This window comes from Perissodus microlepis, chromosome 11 (assembly GCF_051167445.1).
Source record: "Perissodus microlepis isolate ML-2025 ecotype Zambia chromosome 11, ASM5116744v1, whole genome shotgun sequence".
Classification (NCBI taxonomy): Eukaryota; Metazoa; Chordata; class Actinopteri; order Cichliformes; family Cichlidae; genus Perissodus; species Perissodus microlepis.
Window position 1 is genome coordinate 32,714,934 of NC_140471.1, and position 12,708 is coordinate 32,727,641.

The 12,708-nt window shown below is 42.0% G+C and overlaps 7 non-coding genes across 7 annotated transcripts; 6 read left to right on the top strand and 1 right to left on the bottom strand.

Annotated features, from left to right (window-relative positions):
- Window positions 1–398: 398 nt before the first annotated feature.
- trnav-cac (transfer RNA valine (anticodon CAC)) lies at window positions 399–471 on the top strand. Its single transcript has one exon. It is a non-coding gene; the product is annotated as a tRNA-Val (tRNA).
- An 8,510-nt stretch (window positions 472–8,981) lies between these two features.
- Window positions 8,982–9,053, top strand: trnad-guc (transfer RNA aspartic acid (anticodon GUC)). The gene has a single exon. It is a non-coding gene; the product is annotated as a tRNA-Asp (tRNA).
- Window positions 9,054–9,634: 581 nt separating this feature from the next.
- On the top strand, window positions 9,635–9,707 carry trnav-aac (transfer RNA valine (anticodon AAC)). The gene has a single exon. It is a non-coding gene; the product is annotated as a tRNA-Val (tRNA).
- A 1,129-nt stretch (window positions 9,708–10,836) lies between these two features.
- trnaq-uug (transfer RNA glutamine (anticodon UUG)) lies at window positions 10,837–10,908 on the bottom strand. Its single transcript has one exon. It is a non-coding gene; the product is annotated as a tRNA-Gln (tRNA).
- A 151-nt stretch (window positions 10,909–11,059) lies between these two features.
- On the top strand, window positions 11,060–11,131 carry trnad-guc (transfer RNA aspartic acid (anticodon GUC)). The gene has a single exon. It is a non-coding gene; the product is annotated as a tRNA-Asp (tRNA).
- Window positions 11,132–11,712: 581 nt separating this feature from the next.
- Window positions 11,713–11,785, top strand: trnav-aac (transfer RNA valine (anticodon AAC)). The gene has a single exon. It is a non-coding gene; the product is annotated as a tRNA-Val (tRNA).
- Window positions 11,786–12,384: 599 nt separating this feature from the next.
- trnav-cac (transfer RNA valine (anticodon CAC)) lies at window positions 12,385–12,457 on the top strand. The gene has a single exon. It is a non-coding gene; the product is annotated as a tRNA-Val (tRNA).
- Window positions 12,458–12,708: the final 251 nt, after the last annotated feature.

The following is a 12,708-nucleotide window of genomic DNA, read 5'->3' on the forward strand; positions in this document are numbered from 1 at the left end:
TCTCCAGTCACCATATTTACTGAAGATGCAGGCACAGACTAAGCTCTTGGAAATGAGTGTCTCTAGCTGGCCTGCCCAGGACTTGGGCCTATTTTCAGCCAATGCACAACGCGATCAACCGCATGGCCTCTTTAGGCAACAGTTCTGCTGCTCGAGGTTCTGGGCTTCTTAGGGCAGCATATGTCGAGCTGCGCTTGCTTCAGAGAACTCCTAAATGTCAAAAGTTTAAGTGAGCCTAACATCGAGACTATAGTTCAGATTCCTTGCTAGCGAGCGTCTGTCTCTTCTCCATGGTTCCTTCCGTTCAAGGGCATGATAGTAACCTGCCATCAGATTTGTCAGATTGGCCAGATTACTGATTGAGACACATTCCAAAGCCAAGCAAGCCATCGCTCACCGTTTCCGTAGTGTAGTGGTTATCACATTCGCCTCACACGCGAAAGGTCCCCGGTCCGAAACCGGGCGGAAACATGGGTCTTTTGCTTCTTTGTTCAGAAGGGAATTGACGTTCACTGTTTAGACAACTCTGCTTGTCCAGCATTTTCTCTGTTTTACTTGCGTCCCTATTGAGAAATAAGACTCCTAGTTTTGTCTTCTATAGGTTGTGTGCTAGCCAAGCAAAGGACATCAAAGAGCTTGTCAACCAGAAGCTCAGAGCCTTCAGTGGTGGCAACAGAGTTAGAAGTGAGAAGAGTACAAGGGCAATTGTTGCCTTGAGTCACGGTGGCCAATGAAAGATACAGCAGGACGCTGAAGTGGAAAGTGCAGTACAAGAGCATGAGCGAGGTTTGGTGCGGCATGAAGACCACGCGCAGATGGGATCAGCCAACAGAAGAGGAGTGGAATTGACTGGGCCACTAACTTGTTCTTTAAGTCATTAGACTCTCATGCTAGCTTGTGCTAATGCAACTGTGGAGCAAAGGGCCAGAAAGCCAAATGAGGCTCCACTGAGACTTGAACTCAGATCACTGGATTCAAAGTCCAGAGTGCTAACCGTTTGATAAGAGATTTTTTAGTTTTGTGATTATTGTTTAGTTGTAGCTTCATTTAAGATAGGAGAGCTCGTGAGTTGGAACCAGATGTGTAGAGGAATGCGGTGACATACATACTACATCCTGAGTTAACGGTCACCCCCCTCTCTCACTCTCCTTTTAAGGAAATGTTTAAGTTTCTATACATACCAAGCTATCTCCTATTTCAACAGACAAGCTAAAGGTTTCTCCTATTATGGAAACGTTTTTGTATACTGAACATACCACTCCTACTTCCTTGAAAGCTCACTTGGAGTATAAATAAAGAATGCGCTGAGAGCCCTGGGCGGTTTTTCTGTCACATCTGTTGTGCGCACTTTGACAGCAGAGCAGATCGGACTGACCGCCCATGCGCATGTAAAAATTAGATATCTGAGTGTGACTTCATTTGCCTTTCTAATAACTTTTCTCTTCACATTTTCTTGGTCCTCCGAGCCGGATAGGAAGCATCGGCCGCTGTGTCCTGCCGTCGTGGAAAGCTGCACTGAAATCTGTCCTCTAGGTAGGAGTGAAAAAGTCCAGGGACGCTAAAATTCGATTCCTGGCCAGTGTTTTATCAAGTGGTCCACGACGCTGGGATCCAGTGGCTGACTTTCAACATAGCCAGAGAATCTTGGGAAGGTAAAGGAAGTCACTCATTTACACTCGCGTAAAACGAACTTTGGTCTCACCCGCCGAAAGGGTGTAATTAGTCTAATCCACTGCACGGATTTGTAAAAGCGCTGGGGTGATCCACCGAACGGATTTTCAAAATAAACGCGTTGGGGTGATCCACCGAACGGATTTTCAAAGTAAAAGCGTTGGGGTAATCCACCGAACGGATTTTCAAAATAAAAGCGTTGGACTGATCCGCCGAAAGGATTTTCAAAATAAAAGCTTTAGGACTGGCCTTCCGAAAAGGTCTGCGCGATTGTGTGAAATGTCTGTTTAAATGTTTGTGTTTTCTGTGTGTTGAGAGTGAATTGATTTAAACAGCACAAATACGCTGCTGAATCACTCTCATTGTTATTGTCATTTTATTTCCTGTCAGTAGCTGAAGTACTGGTGACAAAAGAGAACGGTTGAGTTCCGCCTCACAAAACTGACACCGCTCCACTAATTAGAGTGGAGTAGAAGGGCGTAGTCAGTAACCACTCTTTAAGTCTAATACCAGAGAAGGCTCTGCAGTTCTGTTTTAATGGGTAATCAGCCCACTAAGTTTACTGTTGACGAACAGTGGTTAGGAAAAAAGTGTCCAGGCGCCGGACAAATTAGTGTGCAAAGATGGAGAAATTCTAAAAAGACTAAATGAGAATGTAGCCCATCTGCATTAATACAACTTAAAGAAGCATTACTGAAAGAAATAGGAGAGACAAAATAAAGAAAGAAAGAAGGAAAACGCACGTAAAAATTAGAATATTTCCAAGCATGGAAGAGAGAGGCAGATAGACGATGTGAGAATAAACAAAAGAAACAAGAAAAGAAGAAAGAAAAGGCAGAGGTATTAGACCCCCCACCATATGCTCCACTCGCTGCTGCGAGGCCGACCCCCACTTTTGCTGCTGTGAAACCAGCCCCCACTTCCGCTGCTGCGACCCCCCTTAAACAATCCTGTGATCCGTTCAGACCTCAACCTGGTCCTTATGCAGAGGCACAAAACATGTTAGATAAAATAGCACTAGGTGAAAATCCACAGGAAAAAAAAAAAAGAAAAAAGAAAAAATAGGAAAAGATCGCTACGGACGAGATATGGGAGGTGATGTTGATCCACCTGGTCCTCCCGGCATTTTTCCCATGATAGCAGTACTAAACCCCAGATACGGCCATCCCGCAGGGGAAGGTGGAGAAGGTGGAGAGGTAACAGACAGGGACAGAGGAGGATTTAGAGGAAAGGGCCAGAGATATGTAGGACAGACAGACTTACGCGAAAGAAGTGAAGAAAGAGATAATACGTGCTGGAATTGTGGCAAGGAAGGGCATTTCGCCAGAGATTGCAGACATAAAACAGACAAACGGCAATATTCAAATGAATGACTAAATGAGAAAAAGCCAAATGAAAATGATAAAAGTGACGCAGAAGTATTTACTGTCTATCAATTAGTGTCTGAAGTAAAAGGCAAACCTACACTGACAGTATATGTTAATAGCAAACCAGTGCAGATGTTATGTGATACAGGAGTATGTAAAACCGTTTTGAACAGAAGACCACAGGAAGTACAATTCTCAGAAGATACTCTAATAGTAAAATCAGCATCAGGTCACACTACAGTGCAGTGACTGACAAAACCCTTGTTAAGTGAAAACTAGAGATCAAAATAGTTTAAAGTAGTTTAAAAAGGTTGGAAACAGACCCCACCGAATAGATATAAATATAAGAAGTACAAAAATAAAATAAATAAAGACAAAATTATATTAGAACTTATTTTTACCGTATTGAAACTAATAATAGGAAGGATAACAACCTGTAAGCTGATATTAACAATGAAACATAGTTGGCATGACGATCATGCCCAGAATGTATAAAATCAATAAAAGGAAATAATTCACATGAAAACCTTTTAAATAAAATAGAGAGATGCATAAGGTACATTAGGGCTGTGTCATTGTTCAGCCAAGGAAAGTGTGTGAAAAGGTGAATGTCTCCAGCTTGGGAAAGGGTGAAACTGCAGATCACCCGAAGCCCTTGATGGATACAAAATAAAATATAAAATATATAATAATAAATTGCTTGGTTCGTCACGCAACAGAGAGAATGAATGTGACTGAAGGTTGGATCTGAGATGAGACAAACAGAAGACCAGTCTAAGAAGTAGGCACAAACCTGTTCAGAGAAAAAGCAAATTTGTACAGACTGGATGAATTCTAAATTATCTGTTTGCTGAGTAAGATGATCCTAACTATTAAATTGGCTCAGTAGTAGTATAGTGGTATACACTAATAAAATATTGTAGTATACTATTGTCATAATATAGAAAGACAAAGATGATAATATTAATAATGACATAATATTAATAATGAGAAGCAACCTAGTCAGTTATGATGTGAGGTGGATGATTGTTATGAAGTAATCTGCATCAAGCTTAAGGTTTGCTCAAACTCAGTATAATGACACATGAGATGAAGAAAATAAAGAAACTATCTAAACTAATTACGTGCATAGAGGCACTTGACCTGCTTAAACATCTGTCATTTATCCTGGATAAAACATTACTGAGATATAGAGCACACCTATAATAACAACTAATAAGCCAAACCCTGTAGACAACAGCTAAAGCTACAGGATTGAGAAGTTGAATTAAATATGTGGACACCGCTAAGTTGATGAGCATGTTACACATTTTCTTTTATTTTTATTTATTTGTTTTTAGAGCAGAAGCTGCATTAAAAGCCAACACACGCAGCTGTCTGTGAGCTCAGTTTTTCCCTCACACTTCTGCTCTGTTTCAGTAGCAGCATTTTTCTTTTGTGTCCTGACTCATGTATGTTTTTTGTTTTTGTTTGATTATTTTATTTTGTTGATTTGGAAGCGAATTTGTGACCATACTTGTGGATCACAGTGACACATAGTGATTAGGCATAGGATTTACAAATGCCTAGTTTTAGAACTGTGAGCAATTCAAAGTTTAAAAATATATATATAAAAAAACCCTAACTTCAAAGTTTGAAATGTGTGAGATGGGTGAGATGGGTGGATTCTTTGAAAAACTAGAAATTATCTAAAAATGCATTAAGTGAAAATGTAATGTTGCATCTATAGAGAAGACAGAAGAAGCATTCAGTTATTTAAAAATAGGCATTACAGACAGATACAGTTTTAGCACTGCCTGACTATGATAAGCCTTTCTACTTACGTGTAGATAGAGGAGCAGGTTATATGAAAGCTGTGATAACACAGGTATTTGGAGAAAAATAACACCTGTTAACATTCCTGGTGAAATTTAGACTCGTGTAAATTAGACTCTGTAGCGTCAGGCCTGCCTGCATATGCAAGGCTATGCAGCCGCAGCAGAGGCAGTAAAAGAGTCGGCTGCACGTATGCAGTCATATGTGCATATGAATTGCACGTAGGCCAAAATATAAATATATACACTGACAGCATGTTTGTTTTTTCAGCAGTGCACCACTTTGCCAAAATTTGGCATAACAGAGGTATGGTCACCTCTACGGATAACCCCGTGCAACACGGCAGCTTATTCAAAATCTTATTGGAAGTGATTAGCTTGCCAAAACAATTGGCACTTTGTAAATGTGCAGCACATCAAAAAGACAATTTTATTGTCACAAAAGGAAATAATTTTGCAGATCAAACAGCAAAGCAGGCTGCACAACAAACGATAACGCTTCTAACATCCGAACATTGTACACAAATACCACTTGATGTACTAAAAACCGAACAAAAAGCTGCAACAATCACTGAACAGAACAAGTGGCTGAAATGTGGAGCACAACTGAAAGATGACTTAATGGTCTGTGATGGAAAACCAATATTACCAGAGTCGTTACACAGGACAGCGGCTGTAGTGACACATGAAGTAATACATGTGTCAACAGGAGGGAAATATAGTATAGATAAATAATACTTTTACACTATAAATTTTGAAACTTCAGCGAAAAATTTGTAAGAACATGCCTATTCTGTCAAAAACACAACTCACAAGGAAACTTAAGACCTAAGAGAGGCCAGTTCTCCACACCATCCACATGGATTTTATTGAATTGAATGAATGTCAAGGATTAAAATATGCCTTAGTGATCATAGATGTGTTTTCAAACTGACCAGAGATATATCCAGTGAAAGCAGAGGCAATCTTCATTGCAAAATGTTTATGTAATCATTTTATTCCAACATATGGTATCCCTTCTCTGATAAGATCAGACAATGGGACACATTTTGTCAATGATGTGATCAGTAAGGTCTCTGAAGCACTAGGATTCAGCATAAGAAATCATTGTGCTTATCATCTATGGAGTGCAGGGTTAGTAGAGAGAACTAACGGCACCATAAAACAGAGACTCAGAAAATGTCTGAAATAGATAAAAATGCAAAGAGTTTAGTTTATTTAAAAGGCAGTGTGTGTGAGAGGATTATGAAATTATTGTGTGAATGACGTTACATTTTAGATTAGAAGTTAGTAGAATTACAGAGGGTTTGTAGACTGTAAATACAAAATGAGTTTGATTAGCCTGTAGAAACACAAAAGAGAGTAACAGGAAGTGTGTGTGTGACAGGAACTTTGCATGCCCATATAAGGAGTGAGCACCCAGAGAGAAAAACAGAAGAGACAGACTCTAGCCAGATGAAGCAAATGGAGGCTTTAAGAAAAGAAATGAAAATGATATTAATGGTATGGTTTAGTGTGTCAATATAGGTCACAAATAAATAAAGGTGGACTTTTCTCAACCTAGAATTTTGAGCATAGCAGCAAAACCATAGATTAACATAATTGGGAGAAAACAAGCCAAAGTTTGGCTTAAAATTTTATAGCTTGACCTCCCACTTGTCCCGATCCTGAAAAGAAGCTCAAAGGACAGTCAATCTCCTGATGAAGACCAACAGAATATCGTGGAATTGAAGAATTAACAGCAGGCTGGTAAGAACAGTGTGACATGACTGTTTAAAGGCACTGAATGTGATATTTTGCCTGGCTGGGACTTAATCTAAAAGGAAGAAACAGAGAAGAAACAGATTGTGTTTGCTGGAGATTTAAGACAACAAAGGACACTTTGAGAAGGGTACAGGGGCCAGTGGGAAGGTGAAGCCCAGAGGAGTATAATTGGGTTGAAATTGAAGCCTGAACTTATGATGGTGTTTAGAGATGTCCACCAGATCACAATAAAGAGGTAAACAAAAATAGAAAACACACATATATAAATTGTTACATGTGAAATTATTTTTGGAAAGAATCAGAAGTAAGATAGTTTGAATCAGACCTCAGTGAAAAGATGCATGAATTGATGAAAGTGAACCAATAGATAAATCTGTTAGAAAGACAACTTTAGTAGAAAGAATGGCAAAACTAGTAGAAAATAGGGATATTGTTTTGAACTGCCGTGCGACGCTTCTCAAGTCTCTTGCAGATTAAAACCAGGCGATTGGGTCCTTATATGAGTACTCCAGAGAAAGAATTGGAACCCATCCCGGTGGGAAGGTCCATACCAAGTACTCCTAACGACGCCAACAGCTTGCAAAAACGCTGAGAGGCCCTCTTGGATCCACCAGAGCCATTGCAAAAATGGAAGTGAGTGACAGCACAACCTAAAGACACCACCATCCTGACTCTTTGGTGATCTACAAGTGAAGGGAGGGCTGATTGGGTATATCCCGCCTTCTACTTCTCGCCTGTAGTCTACTCACCAGAGTAAATCGGTGTGTCTGGTCATCATGAAGATTATTCTGCTTACCACCTTGGCCCTGCTGCTTACAGCATGGACCCTGATGCACTTAAAGGATCAAGAAGCCAACATGCATAGAAGAGCATGGACATATGACAACTCACACCTGGCTGAAGTGACACAGGACCACATCCATCCCTGGATGAACAACGCCTGGTATAGATACATATATAATCGCAAAGAAGACAAAGATTGTTATATATGCTCACACATGCCTGCTACAACACAGCATGCTACATTATATGGCAGACTTATGAACATGATTCAAGTGACATGCGCAGCAAGCTTTGCCAGTTTAGGTTATCAATATTTAGGAATTGTCCTAAACCACAGCGACCCCCTGACTATTGGATTATAGTTTTGGACTGTTTTTAAATGCATCGACCAGCATCAACAATGAGCAAAATCAGGAAATTGATGCCATAAGAATAACTGTTATGCAACACCGAGTTGCCCTGGACATGACCATGGCAGAAAAGCGCGGACTGTGTTTTGTTTAATATAACTTGTTGTACATATATTCCAGACAATGTGCATTCTGATAATATGACAAATGCTCTACAATTACTTAGAAACGTTAAACAGGCACAGGTAACCGATTGGGCAAATTCACAAAGTAATTGGTGGAATTGGTTTATGAGCGGCTCATGGAGAACACTGATGTTTAAGGTTTTAATGTTTATTGGCCTAATACTTATCATGTTTTGTATCTTTACTACACGCATTATCCCCTGTGTAAGAGGAATGGTATCAAGAATGATATCTCAATCTCTTGTTGCATATGTCACTGTGCCAGACGAGGAAGAAGGAGAAGACGATGAGTATGAAACTAATGTGATGAATGATTATGTTTGAATGATACACATTTTATGACGACCAGACCGAAAGCACTCACAATGTAGGGTCTGTGTCTGAAACACATTGATGTATTTGCTTAAAATCGCTATAAACAGGAGGGAATGATAAGAGATTTTTTAGTTTTGTGATTATTGTTTAGTTGTAGCTTCATTTAAGATAGGAGAGCTCGTGAGTTGGAACCAGATGTGTAGAGGAATGCGGTGAGATACATACTACATCCTGAGTTAACGGTCACCCCCCTCTCTCACTCTCCTTTTAAGGAAATGTTTAAGTTTCTATACATACCAAGCTATCTCCTATTTCAACAGACAAGCTAAAGGTTTCTCCTATTATGGAAACGTTTTTGTATACTGAACATACCACTCCTACTTCCTTGAAAGCTCACTTGGAGTATAAATAAAGAATGCGCTGAGAGCCCTGGGCGGTTTTTCTGTCACATCTGTTGTGCGCACTTTGACAGCAGAGCAGATCGGACTGACCGCCCATGCGCATGTAAAAATTAGATATCTGAGTGTGACTTCATTTGCCTTTCTAATAACTTTTCTCTTCACACCGTTACACCGTGGAACGCTACTGAAAGCAGAAAAAAGTTCTCTGTCAAACACCCATAAAACTGTAGTTCCTGGTAAAGTGATGGGGATTTTTACATGGCCGACGACAGTTTGCGTGTCATGCCTGCTGCGAATCCCACCTTGACGTGACCCAACAGAGGCTTGCAGGTCCTCGTTAGTATAGTGGACAGTATCTCCGCCTGTCACGCGGAAGACCGGGGTTCGATTCCCCGACGGGGAGTGAGCAGTCTCCTTCTCTGCTCTGCCTTTTACCTGGGATGACCACACACCCGTTAATCGCACGCTACGTGCATTTTTTTGCACAGAGTCCATCATTCAAAAAGACCCTGTGGAATTTCTCCACCAGATCCTAGTCGATCTAACAATCTAGTCCTATAATGGGTTTGAAAAAACATCAATTCCACCTGTGCACTCACAAGTCAAAAATGTCTTCTAGGCAAGAGCTCCCATGAGAAGAGAAGCTAGTCCAAGAGAACTCTGCTTGTCCAGCGTTTTCTCTGCTTTACTTGCGTCCCTATTAACAAATAAGTCTCGTGTGTTTGTCTTCTGTAGGTTGTGTGCTAGCCTGACAAAGAACATCAAAGAGCTTGTCAACAAGAAGATCAGCTCCCATTTGAAGAGATGCTATCTCGAGATCACAATTTGGATTGTCAATATAACCATAAATGGGGGAATGCTTGAAAAATGACACAAATGGGAGTTCCCCGCTTCTCACTAGTCCTACATGATCTGTCATAAAAGTCCTCAAATTTAAGAAGGCATCGAATTGCTCCTCTAATGACGAGAGGGCGTGCACGCTCCGTTTCCGTAGTGTAGCGGTTATCACGTTCGCCTAACACGCGAAAGGTCCCTGGTCCGAAACCAGGCGGAAACGTGCTTCTTTGTTTCCCGATACAAAAGTGTCTGCCTGCAGGCATTGCTTTCTCTTATGGGGTTGTACTGCTGTTTGGGACACAGAGGAGAGAAAGTACTCAAATCTTGTACAGGGCTCTGACGCTTGTAACCTTTGGATGCTCATGTTGCTAAAAAGTTGTCTATAGCCCAAATTTCAGGAAATTTCACACAAATCAACATGTCTCCAGTCACCATATTTACTGAAGATGCAGGCACAGACTAAGCTCTTGGAAATGAGTGTCTCTAGCTGGCCTGCCCAGGACTTGGGCCTATTTTCAGCCAATGCACAACGCGATCAACCGCATGGCCTCTTTAGGCAACAGTTCTGCTGCTCGAGGTTCTGGGCTTCTTAGGGCAGCATATGTCGAGCTGCGCTTGCTTCAGAGAACTCCTAAATGTCAAAAGTTTAAGTGAGCCTAACATCGAGACTATAGTTCAGATTCCTTGCTAGCGAGCGTCTGTCTCTTCTCCATGGTTCCTTCCGTTCAAGGGCATGATAGTAACCTGCCATCAGATTTGTCAGATTGGCCAGATTACTGATTGAGACACATTCCAAAGCCAAGCAAGCCATCGCTCACCGTTTCCGTAGTGTAGTGGTTATCACATTCGCCTCACACGCGAAAGGTCCCCGGGCGGAAACATGGGTCTTTTGCTTCTTTGTTCAGAAGGGAATTGACGTTCACTGTTTAGACAACTCTGCTTGTCCAGCATTTTCTCTGTTTTACTTGCGTCCTTATTGAGAAATAAGACTCCTAGTTTTGTCTTCTATAGGTTGTGTGCTAGCCAAGCAAAGGACATCAAAGAGCTTGTCAACCAGAAGCTCAGAGCCTTCAGTGGTGGCAACAGAGTTAGAAGTGAGAAGAGTACAAGGGCAATTGTTGCCTTGAGTCACGGTGGCCAATGAAAGATACAGCAGGACGCTGAAGTGGAAAGTGCAGTACAAGAGCATGAGCGAGGTTTGGTGCGGCATGAAGACCACGCGCAGATGGGATCAGCCAACAGAAGAGGAGTGGAATTGACTGGGCCACTAACTTGTTCTTTAAGTCATTAGACTCTCATGCTAGCTTGTGCTAATGCAACTGTGGAGCAAAGGGCCAGAAAGCCAAATGAGGCTCCACTGAGACTTGAACTCAGATCACTGGATTCAAAGTCCAGAGTGCTAACCGTTACACCATGGAACCCTGCTGAAAGCAGAAAAAAGTTCTCTGTCAAACACCCATAAAACTGTAGTTCCTGGTAAAGTGATGGGGATTTTTACATGGCCGACGACAGTTTGCGTGTCGTACCTGCTGCGAATCCCACCTTGACGTGACCCCGACAGAGGCTTACAGGTCCTCGTTAGTATAGTGGACAGTATCTCCGCCTGTCACGCGGAAGACCGGGGTTCGATTCCCCGACGGGGAGTGAGCAGTCGCCTTCTCTGCTCTGCCTTTTACCTGGGATGACCACACACCCGTTAATCGCACGCTACGTGCATTTTTTTGCACAGAGTCCATCATTCAAAAAGACCCTGTGGAATTTCTCCACCAGATCCTAGTCGATCTAACAATCTAGTCCTATAATGGGTTTGAAAAAACATCAATTCCACCTGTGCACTCACAAGTCAAAAATGTCTTCTAGGCAAGAGCTCCCATGAGAAGAGAAGCTAGTCCAAGAGAACTCTGCTTGTCCAGCGTTTTCTCTGCTTTACTTGCGTCCCTATTAACAAATAAGTCTCGTGTGTTTGTCTTCTGTAGGTTGTGTGCTAGCCTGACAAAGAACATCAAAGAGCTTGTCAACAAGAAGATCAGCTCCCATTTGAAGAGATGCTATCTCGAGATCACAATTTGGATTGTCAATATAACCATAAATGGGGGAATGCTTGAAAAATGACACAAATGGGAGTTCCCCGCTTCTCACTAGTCCTACATGATCTGTCATAAAAGTCCTCAAATTTAAGAAGGCATCGAATTGCCCCTCTAATGATGAGAGGGCATGCACGCTCCTCTTCCGTAGTGTAGCGGTTATCACGTTCGCCTAACACGCGAAAGGTCCCTGGTCCGAAACCAGGCGGAAACATGCTTCTTTGTTTCCCGATACAAAAGTGTCTGCCTGCAGGCATTGCTTTCTCTTATGGGGTTGTATTGCTGTTTGGGACACAGAGGAGAGAAAGTACTCAAATCTTGTACAGGGCTCTGACGCTTGTAACCTTTGGATGCTCATGTTGCTAAAAAGTTGTCTATAGCCCAAATTTCAGGAAATTTCACACAAATCAACATGTCTCCAGTCACCATATTTACTGAAGATGCAGGCACAGACTAAGCTCTTGGAAATGAGTGTCTCTAGCTGGCCTGCCCAGGACTTGGGCCTATTTTCAGCCAATGCACAACGCGATCAACCGCATGGCCTCTTTAGGCAACAGTTCTGCTGCTCGAGGTTCTGGGCTTCTTAGGGCAGCATATGTCGAGCTGCGCTTGCTTCAGAGAACTCCTAAATGTCAAAAGTTTAAGTGAGCCTAACATCGAGACTATAGTTCAGATTCCTTGCTAGCGAGCGTCTGTCTCTTCTCCATGATTCCTTCCGTTCAAGGGCATGATAGTAACCTGCCATCAGATTTGTCAGATTGGCCAGATTACTGATTGAGACACATTCCAAAGCCAAGCAAGCCATCGCTCACCATTTCCGTAGTGTAGTGGTTATCACATTCGCCTCACACGCGAAAGGTCCCCGGTCCGAAACCGGGCGGAAACATGGGTCTTTTGCTTCTTTGTTCAGAAGGGAATTGACGTTCACTGTTTAGACAACTCTGCTTGTCCAGCATTTTCTCTGTTTTACTTGCGTCCCTATTGAGAAATAAGACTCCTAGTTTTGTCTTCTATAGGTTGTGTGCTAGCCAAGCAAAGGACATCAAAGAGCTTGTCAACCAGAAGCTCAGAGCCTTCAGTGGTGGCAACAGAGTTAGAAGTGAGAAGAGTACAAGGGCAATTGTTGCCTTGAGTCAC